This window comes from Saccostrea cucullata, unplaced genomic scaffold, assembly GCF_032062105.1.
Source record: "Saccostrea cucullata isolate Sc308-1 unplaced genomic scaffold, CSIRO_AGI_Scuc_v1 ctg12640, whole genome shotgun sequence".
Lineage (NCBI taxonomy): Eukaryota > Metazoa > Mollusca > Bivalvia > Ostreida > Ostreidae > Saccostrea > Saccostrea cuccullata.
In genome coordinates, this window is record NW_026921315.1 from 3,262 (window position 1) to 18,542 (window position 15,281).

At 32.6% G+C, this 15,281-nt stretch overlaps 1 pseudogene; it reads left to right on the top strand.

Annotated features, from left to right (window-relative positions):
• Positions 1 to 882: 882 nt before the first annotated feature.
• Positions 883 to 9,958, top strand: LOC134259691 (uncharacterized; annotated as a pseudogene).
• The last annotated feature ends 5,323 nt before the right edge of the window (positions 9,959 to 15,281 follow it).

Consider the following 15,281-nt stretch of genomic DNA (forward strand, 5'->3'; position numbering starts at 1 on the left):
GTTGAAAAATTTCGATTTTAATTTGCTTCCGGAGCGACCGGAATATTAATGAGAAAAGGGATCTGCAACGCTATAAGTCATGAACTATCATCTCCAAAAACTCCAGTTCATATCTTAAGCAGTTTTCGCATAAGTTAAGACAAAATTGCAATTTAAAATCAGAAAATTGTCCATATCTCACGACCGGAAAAACGTCATAAAAAAGCTTAAAAAAAGGTGCACAAAATCGGTTGGAAAAAAAAAAAATAATAGGGAAAAAAAAAACCGAAGAATAACAAAAGGTTTTTGTTGGAAAAAGACCTTAATAAAATGTTATAGACATGTGTTTAATTAAAAGAGAATATTTTAGTTAAATCATTAAGACAAAATCATAAAAAACGTTTTTTATTTCTTTTGAGCCCCGATGACATTATTTATTAAACGTCCCCCGTATTTTATTTGATTGTTGGTCAAAAATTCCTTTTTTTCGATTTCAGAAAAGACGAGAAGACAATTTTTTGCGATCCGTGTTTATACGACAATTTACAAAGCGTTGCAACGCATTTCTGCAAAACATGTGAAGGTCCTGAACCGCAGTGCCAAGATTGTGCGAAGCAGCATCTACGACAGCGATCAGGAAGAGGGCATATTTTGTGTGACGACATTAGAAATTTAATGTCACAAATATCTAATTTGCCCCCTTTATAGTAAGTAAAATGAATCAATGAAACTAAAAATAAAAAACCCAATGCAACGTTTATTTAAACAGTAAATAAAATTTAAAGGTAATATGAAACTTTTTGGACTAATTAGCATAATAAGACATGTAAACAAGTTTTGGTTCTTTTCTATATTAAAAATATGTACGCTCTATAAAGAACAATTTTCATTCTTCAGGGCGGATGCTCCGTTACAACCGGATCCTAAGGTATTGAATTCACCGAAAGTAATGATGAAGAAGTAAAGAAATAATCATTCATATTAATTTAAAGAATCATCTTCCTGTTATAACCATTGTTTGATATTGATGAAATCCTTATGTGTATAAATTAAAGTCGCTTAATGAAGAGAATCAGGGGACATGAATGTGAAGAAAAGATAGGCATGGAGAAATATCAAGAACAAGACAAACCAAACATCATAGGCGCTCCCCATTTTTGAATGTGACAAAATGATACTCTACAAAGGTCCACCTCTCTTGATTTTATAGGGTATACCGGTCTATGAAGGCTATCATTTCGTCATCTACAAAATTACACGGGAAGTGCCTATTACGAACATTACCTCCTCTACATTGCAAACGGTGGAAGACATAGGTATAGCGAATCTATGGAGCTGGTAGGTGCCAGGTAGAAAAAAAAATTATCTGGTGGCCGCCAGATAAAATATTTTTCTACCTATCGGCTTCCGTTCAAATTGAGTGAAATTATTTTTAGAGATTAGAATGGCATAGTGAACACTTTTCCACCAGGATAAATGTAGGTTTCGCGATTTTCTAATTCAAAATTGAATTCTGAGTATATTTTGGTGCTTTCAAATATGTAAAATGTACTTATACAAGAAATGTTTGAGATTTTGTGTGAATTATTGGTGTGTGAGTCACACAGACTCAAAATTTTAATTTGTAAGGAATGTTAAAGACAAATAATTGCAAAATGCAAATATACAAAAATGGTATTCAAATTAAATTCACTGTTGGCTTAGAAGAAAACCCAGCGAATGTAAATATTGAAACATGCTGAGCAATATGTTTAGTAAAATTTCAATCAGCTACCCAGGAAAACGGTACTTATTAAATTATATGATCAAGTACTTGAGATATTTTACACAAACGAACCCTGGATTCTCAAAATAATATATTTCTACTCACAATATCAAAATTATGTGTGTGTTAATTAAGACTGGTCGCTTTATCAAAAATTCATGCATTTTTTTTCAGATCCCCGGGAAGCCAAAATCTTTAAAAATCAAATCCGATGTTATGGAGCTTTGTTGGGAAAAACCATCAGAAAAAGTTGATCATTACCAAATTCGGTATAAGAGTTTGAACGGCAAAGAAAAATGGAAATTTGTTGAAACCGATTCCGATGAAAATCATGTAACTATAACAGGACTTATGGCAAATACACAATATATATTTCAAGTGAGAGGAATTTTTGGGGATGAGGAAGGACGTTATGGACCAGTAAATGAGGATCTTTCGACAACAAAGTCATTGGCAACAATGATGTTAGAATCTTCAATTCTTGTTAATAAAAATGATCCTTCGAAATATCAACTTCCTGTTCAAGAAAATCAAAGAGCTAGAAACCCTCAAGCAAGAACCAGGCAATTATTCTTAGGTATTTTTAACATAATCAATCTGGTAATCTCTTATGCTCATCTGAGCTGAAAGCTCAAGTAAGCTTTTCTCATCACCCTTTGTTTGTCGTCCGTCCGTTTATCCGTCAATCTCTAAATTTTTCACATTTTCAACCTCTTAAAAACCACAGAAAAAGTTTAGCCAAACTTGGTATAAGGCGTTCTTAGGTAAAAGAGAGTTTAAATTATTAAAATAAAGGACCAGGCCCTTTGACCCTCTTCCGCAGAAATGAGATATGCGATACTTATTTATCCAAATCGTGATCCCCGGGTTTTTGCGGGGCTACAGTAGGGAAATCAAATTATTAAATTGAAATACATGTATAAGAAAAATCTTTTCTCCGTATTCTCCGTATCAAGAACCACGGGGCCAGTAAAGTTAACAATTATGCAGAAGCATTCTCGGGCTAGTTGATATCTCCACTACTCATCTACACTACCATAAAATGCTGATACTTATGTGGAAGCATTAAGGGATAGTGAAAATTCCAAATCATGACCCCTGAGGGCAACAAGCTACCACAGTAGGGATTACAAGTGGGTAAATCTGGTAAGGACAGCGTATAGGTAAAGTTACTCAGGTGAGTGTTGTGGTTCTCTTATATTTTACATCATATGTTAAAACATGCATAAACTATTATATATAATGTACAATTTGTCTTCATCTTATTGTACCTAAAACAATATTAATCAGGCAAACTCAATCATGGTTATACTGAGGAGAAAACCATTATGCTAGTTGGAGCAACAGGTTCCGGAAAAAGCACATTAGTAGATGGCATCATTAACTACGTTTTAGGAGTGAGTTTTGAAGATCCTTTTCCATTTACAATGGTTACACTGGAAGATGAAGAAAAGAAAACTCATAATCAGGTATTTTATCTGTAATTGGAAATAATTACTAACCTACCCTTACTATATTAAATGAATGAGCTATTTTACATATACAAGGTGTGCTGCTGAAAAATGATTACAAAACGCTACCCTTTTTGGCATGTGTATTCTGTTTTTTCCGGTGTAATTATGTACAAGAATTTTTAATTATGAAGGTTCAGTCAAATGCGTGCATCTTAGACCAAAACGAAATCTAAATGTGATATTGCAATTGATTTACATAATAACATAAAGAAAAATGTTCAAATTATGATTTCCCCTGGATGTGATTTGGCCACCGTCGTAAATGTGAAGGGATTTTCAGATATTTTGAATTCTGCTGAAAAGTCTAAGAATTAAAATGTTGATTTAATGCATTGGTGTAAACAATAACCATACAGAGCAGAATTTTTAGCGAGAATTCAATTTGGCCTAATTAAAGAGGGTACTGAGATTGCTAAAATTGAATATTATTAAAAATCAATTGTGATTTACCCCAGTATTTGTAATTCAGCGAAATGATCAAGAATAATTCTTGAACTTTTAAAAAATTTTTTTGAATTATATTCTTGAATCTGCTCATGAATTGTTCATGAAGATCCCATGAAGTTAAAATTGGTCACTCATGATTTCATGGATTTTATTCATGAAATCCAAAATCAAGAATATTCAAGAATAGTTTGTTGTTCATGAACAAACTTGGATTTTTTTTAATTGCCTGCAAAATGATCAAGAATAATTCTTGAACTTTCAAGAAAAGTTCATGAATTTTTTTCTTGATCTTTCAAGAAAAGTTTATGTAGTTGATCCAAAAGTTCGTGGAATTTCTTTCTAAAATTTTATCGTGATTTGATGAAATCAATCAACAGGCATATTCATAATACTAGTATAGAGTCATAATACAACAATATTGGAAAATTTCACTACTTTCCAATTACCAATAAGGTCACACGAGCTTTCTGAAAATGGATAGTTGGGAAACCCGGGGGAGACTTCGACGTAACGTCAAGTTAAATATGTCACGTCACGTTATAGAAGCATCTCGCCCAAATGTCCAATTATAATACGTAATTCTACAAAATGCTGCCTTTTTCTCCATTTTTTTTTCTCAAAAAAGCCTGAGTATCCTCTCGCGCCAACTTTTTTTACTCATATTTCAAAAATACTACCCATCTTTCCATATGATGTTCAAATTTCAGTAGCAGTGTCAAGAACAGTACGGCAGCCGACAACGTCCATTAACGCTTTTAAATTGTCTTGGGGTATACGTACTTAAACAGAACCTCTAAAAAGCGACCACACCTTTTATCAATGTCCATGGAAGTTCTGTTTGTTTAAATTTCTTATGCCTCTGGAAAACCAGTAACTAAATGCATTTTTTCCAAGCCTATGTCAATAATATACGCGTGTAAGATAGAGTAAGATAGAGTGATCCTGGGAATTTCACAAAACGTGTGACTTGACCGAAATTTGACGTTATCTAACAACTTAAAGATGAGTAATAAATCATCAACTTATAAACTAAATATCCAGTAAAATCAGTAAAACTCTCACACAAAGGTTCATAAAAGATCAAGCAATCGTAATAATGACATAATTTTCGTTTTATACCACATATGGCGGTTTAATTCTTATTTTACGAATTAAGAATTTAAATGATAATACATGTAAAACGCGTTAATGTCTCCCCCGCATTTCCAAACAACCGTTTCTATGGCAACTGCCATAAAGGTACTATCGAAGATATTTAAAATGTTTTTTAATTTAAAATATTCATCAAGTGTCTATATTTTCATTTGTAACTTTCAACTAATTCCACTAAATAATGAATAAAATATGAAGAAATTCCACGAACTTTTGGATCAACCCTCGTATTAATAAGTTCAATGCATTTTCATGAACTATTCATGAATAATTTGTAAAAGTTTATAGGAATATTCATGAACTATTCTTGAATGTTTTTGCTTCTTTGTAAACAAAAATGTAATAAGTTATGCAAAATGAAAAACTGTAAAAGAAGATATTTTATAATATATCATCTTGAAAGATTTCAAAGAATTTATTTTCCAATCATGGTAACAAAATCTTTGTTCAAGTAAACAACTCTGATAAGTGATAACGATAATAAATGAATTATGTAGATCATTCCTGGTAAAATTATGAAAAATGTCAATTCAAATGCGTCTCTTAGCAGAATCCTTAACCTTACTTGGTCAAGAGGAGAGCGGGTTCCTGAAAAATACTCAGTATATTTCAAAGTGTGTTTTCATGCCTAAAATGGAATTATTTTTAATCCAAGTCTGGTAGAGAAGTGATTCGGCAATTAGGACATCAGCTAAAAGGGCTTCAATGATTTTGAGCAGAGGTGGTCAATCAAAAAATTCTTATTGGCTTTCCCGTGGAATTTCCAGAATTTCATCACTTGGATCCTTTGATCGAAAACTATTCATATTTTCATTTCTTTCTTTTGTTTTTAAGAGCCTGGATTTTTTTGCAGCCAGAGTTTTTGATCTAAACTTATCAACATTATCTGTGAACTGCTTCCTTTTTCCCTACAAGAACAAAGATTTTATGAAATTGCTCATGAATGTGAAAATTTAAGACTTATTTGTATTTTTTGCATATTTGTTTCATTTAATTCTGCATCATATCAAAGTATTCCGAGCGGGAGTTTAGCCTGTTTCCCTTGCCCGCGTTGTTGTAGGTGAACAGGATTATGAATGTTTTGATCCTCAATCTTTAATTATTGAATGTAACGTAATTTGGTTGGATCCCTACTCATTACAAAGTTTGGCAAAAATTTCATTAAAAAAAGACACAACTTTTACAAATAGACAGTAACATCTACAGACAGATATATCACACATTCACATGATTCAGCGATTGCGTCCATATTTTTATTTCTTTTTTTTTTTTTTTTTTGTATATCATCACTCATATCTGAAGTTATGAAGTAAATTGATCCTCTGGATATTCTTTCTTCGTATTCTGTTATTTTCTTCAAAGGTTGACAAAGAATGACTACGCTCATAATCCTTCCACTCTACCGATTCACTTTCTAACGTCTCGCGCGTTTAAAAGTTTTCGCCTTTTAAAAAGTGTAATGCAGAGCTAATAGTAAGAAATAGTTTCGGATTGCCAAGATTTTTGTTTAACAAAAAATAACAAACACTATCTGTATAATTTTTCACTGAAATTATTTTTTTAAAAATTAATATGTTATCATTTAATGATTAAGATTTTTTTTTACATTATACATGTAGAGCCATAGTTTCGTATTCAAGTATGGCCGCCTCCATATATCAGGAGGACAACAAATATCTCTTGGAACCACTCGCCCTCAAACTGAGTACCCTGAGCTATGAAAGTTTGTAGGAGAATCTCAGAATAGACTACAAAATATGAATATGGATCATGTCATAGATACAATCATGCAGTCTGTGCTGTGTCATTTACACACGATGGACAGAAAAATGTAACTTTAACTGCATCAAAATATAAAGCGTTTCGACCCAAGAATAGTACGGTACAGTACGGACAAGAGATACGATTTTAGAGTTGTTAATAAATTAATGATACGTTTTTACAACTTAAGGTAGATCGCGGGTTTACTGTTTGCCTGAAAACATACTCTGAAAATTTGTCAACTGAACCCTCTCGTTTCAGATTTTACTTTCTGAATTTTTTGTGAGATTCATCTGCGTGGTTATATTGTTATCGCATTTCAAAGGCACTAATGTTGATGAGAACTGGTGACGCTGTTACAATGAAATATATAGTAAATGCGCCTTTCTCGTCTGTAAACGCATTTCAAAACCACGCTTATAATATAAAAACGGCGCAGACAAATTTTATATTACTCGACACAATGGAACTGAGATAAATTTAGAATCGATCTATTAAAAAAAATTAATATGTGTTCTCGCTCATTTTCTCGCAAAAAAACTTAAAAGTTTTACGAATTTGTAACAAACGTATATAATTTTATTAAGACGTTATATAACGTTAGTGCGACGTCATTATTTTCGTACGTCTCAGAATCACGATGCAATCAACAATTCACTGAAAATAAAACATGTTTTATCGCATTTTCCAGTTTTTAATTCATTGGCAATAAATGTTCAAGTAAACATTGTCATAATTTATCTAATTTGTCACACTTTTTTCAATGAAACACAGATTCATATTATTTGAAGAAAATTTTGACCTTTCATATTTTAACGTTATGTTAATTCTTAATTTAATTTAGTATTGATTAGTTATTGATTGATCCTTTATCTTTTATTACATATAAATAGATATTTTTACAGACAAAACAAGCTTTAATGTACTGATGGAAATACTTTTGCTTGTTTGTAGTTGATACTGTAAACGTAGTAAGGTTTTTACGTCGAATCCTATTGTGACGTCAGCAAACCGCGATCTACCTTAATTGTTTAAAGTTTAGCAATAGAGAAAATTGGATCGAACAAAGTTGTGTCGTGAAAAATAAGATTATTTAAAGCACAATATCAATATAGCTGGCTAATTTAAATGATGAAGAAACATTAGTAATTCAATATGAGAAAATGCTGTCAATGATAATGCAGTGTTTGTTTAATTATAATCATAATTTTATTATAATCTCCCTTCTACATGTATACAGTTCATAACAGATTTTAATTATCTTGAAGAATCTAAGTTATCAATTACATAGAGTAGAAAATAGTGATTTTAACCTCTTATGTTCTCCTACTCGGCTCTGATCCCATATTTTCAAAATCAAAACAATAGCATGTTATTAATTATACCAGGGGCTTGTTCAACAATTGCATCTGCATGCAAAAGTTGTATTATGGGAGTGATGAGTCAGTTTTCTTCAACCTGAAAATTACCAATATTCATATTTGTTCATGAACTACATTTTATGAATATATTCATGAATAAAATTTATGACCTGTCTTTATGAACCAGTCATGAATCTGTTATGAATAAATAATAAGTATTCATGAACGGTTCATTAAAAAGTTCCTGAAATTATTAATTTCATCTCGCAGGGGTGCTTCTTTGGTGAGCACTTTAAAATTGACAAAACTACTTTTCTTTTGAAATAAAATACTAATTTAAAGTAACTACATTTGCGTCTCGCTAAATTTTCCACTTGTATACAGTATTTGAGATCAAATACGTAAGATTTTACCTAAATCTTCATAATATTTTATGTAACTTTTAAGGAGGAAAGATTAGGCTGAAATTTTTGTCAAGTGTTCTTATCATATTTAGAATTTCTATTAACAAGTTAATATTGTATTGAATTTTGATATCACGAAATTTACCTCCACAGGCCATGTCTCAGACAGAATGGATAACGGTATATAGAATTGCTCCAACTGAAGGAAGTCGACTCAACTACATGCTTAACATCATTGATACCCCAGGGTTTGGAGACACACGAGGAATAGAACGTGACCACGCTATTGTAGATCAAATAAGACACTTGTTTTCCGCACAAGGTGAACAAGGTGTCCTCTACATCGATGCTGTTTGCTTTCTTGTTAAAGCTCCTGATGCACGTCTTACTGTCGTGCAAAAGTACATATTTAGCTCTATCATGTCTCTGTTTGGAAAAGACATTGAATCAAACATATGCACGCTAATTACATTTGCTGATGGTGCACAGCCCCCAGTACTTGCTTCTCTAAAAGAGTCTAATCTGCATTTCGGTGCGACTTTTCAGTTCAATAATTGGCCCTATTTGCGGAGAATAAAAATCTAAATGACAATGCTTTGTCACCGATGTTCTGGGAGATGGGATGCAAAAGTTTTGACAGATTTTTCTTCCAAATGAATTTTTTTGAAACAAGAAGTCTCTGTCAAACAAAAAACGTTTTAGAAGAAAGAGAGCAGTTAAAAACTATTCTTTCAAATGTTCGACCCCAAGTATCAGCAGGATTGTCAAAATTGTCTGAACTAAGTGATCAGTTAGATATTTTCAACAGATACAAAAAGGAAATAGAAAACAATGAAAAGTTTGAATATCAGGTCGAAAAACCAGACAAGAAATGGTTGACCTTCCAAAAGGTCAGCATGTTACAAATTGCCTTAACTGCAATGTCACTTGCCATGAAAAATGCCAGATAGCAGATGACGCTGAGAAAAGTGGTTGCTGGGCAATGGATAGAGCAAACTGGACATTGTAGAATATGCGTAGAGAAATGCATCTGGTCAGTTCATAAAAAACACTCCCTACATCTTTAAATATGTTACTGAAACTGTCAAAAAAACATACGCTGAGATGAAGAAGAGATATGAAGATGCTATAGGCCAAACACTATCTCACGAAAAGTATATTGAAGAACTGACTTATGATGTGGATGATTTGTTTGAGCAGGTTTCTTCAATGATGAATGAGATGAATCGTTGCAAAACAAGACTCAAAGAGATTGCGTTAAGACCTGATCCTTTATCAGCAGTAGAGCACATCGATCTTATGATACAGTCTGAAGAAAGTGAAAAACAACCAGGATTTCCGAAAAGAGTAAAAATGCTTATGGAAATGAAAAGAATGGCCCTCGTAGACAAAGATGTGGAGAGTTTCAGTCAAAATATAAAAGTCACTCGCAAGAACATTCAATCAGCCACAGGCAAAACTTTCACTAGAAGTCGAAGAGTGCGTGTCGTAAAGGGAGGAAATGTTTTTTCGCGGGGTTTGAATTACGTGAAAAAATTATTTTAACTTTTTCACGTAAATCGTGCTTTAGTGGGTTATGACGTATGTAAATAGATGTTCTGAATAAGAACAAGTTGACGTTCTGGTTGAATAAATATGATCTATATAACTGTAAAATGTGCCTGACGGACACAAACGTCTTTATCAAACTAGTTCCTCTGTTCAACATTTTTCAAAGCGATATTTGGTAAAGGATTTTGCGTCGTGCGGCCACTGGGAATAAAATTATCCGTCAATTTAATGCGATAAACGTTTTTCACACGCAATGTTGACGCTGCTTGTCAGCCTAAACGCAAATATAACTTCGTTTATATGCATAGAAAAACTATGGCTTTAATTATTTTTTTTATAATAAATACTTTTGTTAGTGAAACAATGATGCCCTTCCCCGCATGGTACATGTAGCTTTTTGTGAAGATTTTTAGCAGTTGGCAATACTACTAGGTCCAGGTCAAAGAGTAAAAAATAATGGTAGTCAGGGGAAAGCTTTATTATAAGAAAAGCACGTGTTTAAGAATGTATTTGTGAAACAGAAATGCCCATGTATTACAACTTTTGCCGAAGGTTGAAATTTCTCAAAAGTTAAAACCAAGGTCAAGGGTTGTTAGAAGAAAAAAATTTGTAACAAGAAGATGAAACTGGCTATCAAAGGATATGGGCAAGATGAAAGATTTGGATAAACATGCAGAGAGAGGAGTGGACAAAAAGGGGCAAAATATATACATTGTACCTCCGAATCGTCCTGGGCCCAAATATCACTATACATTAATTAGCCGTATTTTGTAATGAATTGATTGTTTGAAATATTAATTCCCTTCAACATATCTTTACTGAATCGATGACTTGGTAAAGGATGTCACTTGATCGATCGAACTTCTGTTGTACTAAATCCCTTCCGTTCGTTCAATCTTTGTTCATAAAACAACAAATAGTCTCCAAGCATGACAAAATTTCATTTCATTGTAAAAAAAATAATGATAATGCGGAATTTCTCTTAATATTAGGGTCGAATTAGGATTAGCGAACTACAGTGTTTAGAACTGTGCATAGTGTCATTTCAATTCACTTTTATTTGAAAAATATTGTTAAAAAGGTGTACATTTGATACAATTCTCGCAAAAAAGAAGGCCCCAACAGTAGATTTTGCACATCATTCTTTCATTTGCATTAAAATAGGATTCTTCACTCAAAACTATATTTCTTGTATTGAAAATTAACGAAATTTTCACAGAATCAAGAACACAATATTACTAAGTAATGGTATCAGTTAGATTAGTTTTGACCGTTTTATATTAGAGTCAAGGTCATTACCCTTTTCCTGGACATTAAGAATAAAAATTACTGCATCCAATCATGCGATAAGATCTTTTTTTCAAAAGATTACATGTTTTTTTTTCTTTTTGCATAAAAAGATTTTACCATGTAGGGTCTATAAGATGATATTTCCAAATTGACACATATAGTTTAACAAAAATGGATTTTAACTAATTCGAATTTTCTCTATTTTGTAAAATTTTTAAGATATTTAAGTTATTTTTATATGCACCCTATATTTAAATGTTTCGTATTTTCACACATGGTAAAAAAAAAATCATGTAGAAATACAAATGGTACAAAAACAAAAAGTTTTGACAGTTTACTAAGAATGTAAAAACACTGAATCTACGGATTTTTGCCTCATACCTGTACTTGGAAGCGTTTAGAAGCTAACATAATTGTAGTTTGTTTGGAAAATCATATTTATTTGGTATATTTTGAAACTTAAAATAATTTTGAGTTGCAAAAAAGAAGATATTTTAAATACACCACCATTCCCAAAATTTTAGTCCATGCTAGTTTTCGAACACAATTTATCATTTCTATTTAAAGTTGTACAATTGTGATAAAGAAAGAAAATGTATTTTTTTTTAAATCTCTTTCACCTTAATATATACGACATAAAAGCAAATATACATTGAATATTTCACCTTCTCAGAAACCAGAGAAGAATCCTACCGTAAGATATTTGGATTGGAGTCATTCATATATATTATGCACACTAAGCTTGAATTTTTTGCTTAAAATTGTATCTATTTTTTAAGCTAAGATTAGGAAATGTAATTTTTTATAGTCTTGTAGTTTTTATTTGTTATTATTTTACCGTCTTTAAGGTTGTTTGTATTACTGTAATCGGTCCCAGAAATGTTATTCATGTAATTCGACGATCCCTCTCTGTAGAAATTCATCCGCAACAACCATAACGTTTTTCTTGCATTGAAAATTAAACATTATAATTATGTTTCCCAAACGAAGTTGGGGAACATATTGTTTTTACTCTGTTTCTTCTTCTTCTTCTTCTTCTTCTTATTAAGGTCTTCCGTTTCCAACGGAAGACCTTATTGTTTTCGTTCGGTTTCTTTTTCCCTATTATTATTTTTTTTTTTCTTACCGATTTTTGTGCACGCGAGTTCTCGAAACGGCTCGGTCGATTTTCGCAGTAAACTTTCAGATCTGATAGATATTGGTCTGAACCTTATTGGAAATTTTTTATAAGTACGTCGTCACTTCCGGTCGTGAGATATGGACGATTTACTGATTTTAAGAGGGTCAGCTTGTCCGGGCAATCACTAAAAAATGAATGAAGATATTGACTTGAGATTTTCAGTGAAGGTAGAGGAAGGATTGCTGAATTGCTTTTTTAAGTCTATATCTTTCCAGCGCAAAAGGCGTTGAAGCTCTCTTGAGCTCGTTATAATTATTATTTTTCTGACCATCAAATTTTGTGCACGTGATTTCTCAAAGACTACTGGATGGATTTTTATGTAAATTGCAGGAACAATGTGTTGCTATCTGCAGTTATTATATCCTGGTGTTTTTTTTTGGAAATTCTTATCTGGTGCCGAGTTACGGACAATTTTCTGATTTTAAATTGACATTTTGTTCGCGGATAATCTAAAGAACGGTAAAAGATATCACTGTGAAACTTTCAGGGATTATAGATCGTGATAAGTACTATCCAAGACGCGATCTTTTGTACGTCGTCTCTACTTCCTGTCGTAATGACATGCAAAGAAAAAAAGTCAAATTTTTAAACTTTTTTGTTTTTCAATATCTTCAAATCATATTAGTTTGGTTGATAAACATTTCTACCGGAGTTTGGCTGAATATATAATTTGTTTGTAAATTGATGAATTCGAACTCGAGATATTAACATTCAAAAGTCTGAAGCGGGATCTTAATGGCGGCGGTCTCTGTCAATTCCGACATTTCGCAATAGGGGTTTACGAGGCAGCTGAGCGTTTGCTTGAACGAAAGTAACATAAGGAGCAATGAAATGTGTAGGGATACTTGGATAGTCACGTCGTAGGTTCGGTGCAATTCGGTGTCAAACTACATTTATTATCCAAGGTTTACTTACAAGTCTTCTTTAATTGGTTTTGGTTGTTTCTCAAAGTAGAAATAGAAAAGAATTAATGTGCAAATGAAGTACAATATCTATATCTTTTGTTTTGCATCACGGTAACACATAGCTTAAATCATAGTTATAATTAATAGTTTTTCAAGAATGTAGTAAGTAAAAAACGTGACCACTGTTTTCCCATGCACACTTGTGTCATATTAAATCAATAGAAGGGACAACTGTTACAATAAGAAAATATTTTATTTTTAAAGATAACAATTTTTCAAAGACAGTTTAATTGGCCTATATAAACATTTTATTTTCTCAATGCAAGTTATTGAACATAATGGAATCTTATTTTTTGACCCTCGTAGGGCGGTCGAGGCATTTTTTTCTCTGTGAAACACACCACCTTTTTTATGAAAGTGTAAGTAGTCGGAATAGTCAACTTTCGTGACTGAAAATGAAAAATTAACCATTCATAGCTGTTTCACTGCTTTAGTGTTATTTGCCTATATACGATATGTTACATGTATGTGTTATACTTTCCACACCTTAAAATTTAGGCGATAAGAACGCTCTTTTGTTATTTGATTGAAGCTATCTCACCTATTTAAATGAACATTCCAAGAGAAATTCGCTAAGATTTACTCGATGCGTTTGGCGCGAAATTATGAATAGTGACCCTTCTTTCATAATTCCAAGACAGATTAAATGTTGCACAATTATATGTACAAACAAGTGAAGTAAGAGTAGTTGTTCAAATAGCGTAATCGATAAGCGTATTGGATTTTCACACTAGTGACCCGTTTCAATTACCAGTGTGTCCAAAATATGTTTCATCCATTTTCAGCCCGATTTTATGGGTTATTTTTCAGAATCGGACGGAAGACCTACTCGTTGCTCGCAACGAGATCGTTTCTAGTTATTATTATTATTATTTTTCTTCTTCCTGGGAAAATTTTTTACTCGAGTGATCTTGTAAACTACACATCCGATTAAGGTAAAATGTTTTTAGGGTCAGTAGACATGTTATGTAGATTTGCCGAACGAAGGTCATTTTGCGTGCAAGTGCTTGTAAGAGCGTGCACGTGCAACACGTGAAATGACCGATTTAATTGATATAGGCGTAACTTTTTACATTTCTGATTAAATGCTCTGAAACTCATGATATAAGGATATATTAGTGGCATAGACAATATGACATGGTCGAAAAAGCAAGATCTCACGCGCATGCACGTGCGCTTTGCTCTGATTGGCTGAAGAATTAAAGTCTCTATATCTTTCTTGTTTTTCGACGAAATCCTATGAAATTTTGAACATAGCCATGCATTAAGATATCTTACAACATGATATAAAGCAATTATCATGAAAACACGTGCATGCATGTGTGCTGCAATCTGATTGGCTTAAACTTTAAATAGCTATAACTCCCTTGGTTTTCAACCAAACAGGATGGAATTTGGAACATAGATAGATATAATGAACTTCTACAAGCAGGTATGCTCACAATGCACATGCGTATACGTGCACTGTAATCTGATTGACTGAAACTTTAAACAGCTATAACTCCCTTGGTTTTCAACCAAACGGGGTGGGATTTAGAACATAAATAGATGTAATGGACTTCTACAAGTTTTGTAGAAGATATGGTCATCATGCTCATGTATGCACGTGCGTGCACGTGAAATAAGTTAAATCAAAAATACACTTGAATGAGCGTATTTTTTAATACTTTTGGATTAAATACTTTAGTATTTAGTATATTAAAATGTATAGATTGTGTAGACAAGATGATATGGTCATTACGCACATGCATTCACATGCGCACACATGCAATGCTAAAATTTGAATGAACTTGGCGTTGTTAAAATCTCAAATGCATAAATTTTGTCCTATTAAATGAAGCTTACAGGGAATATGGCACCAAAAGGGAGTTGGGGAGCGTTTGGGGAACATCTGTAACGGTTCTCGTTACAA